The sequence below is a fragment of the Ascaphus truei genome, chromosome 2, assembly GCF_040206685.1.
Source record: "Ascaphus truei isolate aAscTru1 chromosome 2, aAscTru1.hap1, whole genome shotgun sequence".
In the NCBI taxonomy this organism is placed as follows: Eukaryota; Metazoa; Chordata; class Amphibia; order Anura; family Ascaphidae; genus Ascaphus; species Ascaphus truei.
Genome location: NC_134484.1, coordinates 487633689 through 487634564, shown reverse-complemented (window position 1 = coordinate 487634564; position 876 = coordinate 487633689). Strand labels below are relative to the sequence as shown.

Here is an 876-nt window from a genome sequence, read left to right as displayed (position 1 = left end):
TGGGGGTGGATCTGGCAAAGAGGGGTGGGGGTGGGTCTGGCAGAGAGGCGTGGGGGTGGGGACTGTCAGAGAGAGGACTGAGTGTGGGTCTGGTAGAGACTGCAGCTATAAGGAATCCTCCTGCTGGTAATCTCACCCCTCCATATTAACCTCTTCCCCTCTGCCATGCCTCTTGCCGCTTCCCTTCCACCATGACTCAACCCCTTTCTCTCCTCCCCTGTATTTCTCTCGGCTCTCACCCGTGCCTCTTGACCCCCTCCTTCCCCATGCCCATTAACCCACGCCTGCCCATGCCCTATTAATGTGTACAGGAGAAGGGGGGTCGTGGGGGTAATTATAAACTTTCTTACCATGCACCCCAAAACTGAAACAACCTACTGGAGACTCTCGCATCCACCACCAGTTTAAGTTCTTTCAAAACTAAGGCTGTCTCACATTTGAATCTGGTCTGTAACTGTTACATACGCCTATAATATATATTATCTTTAACTGTGCATGCAATGTCTTGTATATAATGTATACCCTGTTCACTTATGTAACTGTATTTGTAACCATGTATTATTTGTCATCTTAACTCTGTGCCCAGGACATACGTGAAAACGAGAGGTAACTCTCAATGTATTACTTCCTGGTAAAACATTTTATAAATAAATAAAAATAACATAATAAAGAAAGGGGTTTTAGTGTGGGTATAGTTGATGTAACACTTTTATGGAAACATTTGTTATAATTAAAATTAAAATATACTAAAATGTATTTGCTTTTTTACATTTTATTAAGAATGAAATGCATTTGTGTAATAAATATGTTTCACAATAAATGACCTTGAACATTTTGAGGACTTCTGCTTTTTTGTTTTCTATTGGGAGTTAATAT

At 40.8% G+C, this 876-nt stretch overlaps 1 protein-coding gene across 2 annotated transcripts in view; it reads right to left on the bottom strand.

Moving 5' to 3' along the window:
- LOC142488427 (uncharacterized) overlaps positions 1 to 876 on the bottom strand; it is a 1092840-nt gene that overhangs the window by 276776 nt on the left and 815188 nt on the right. The gene's annotated exons all lie outside the window — the stretch shown is intronic.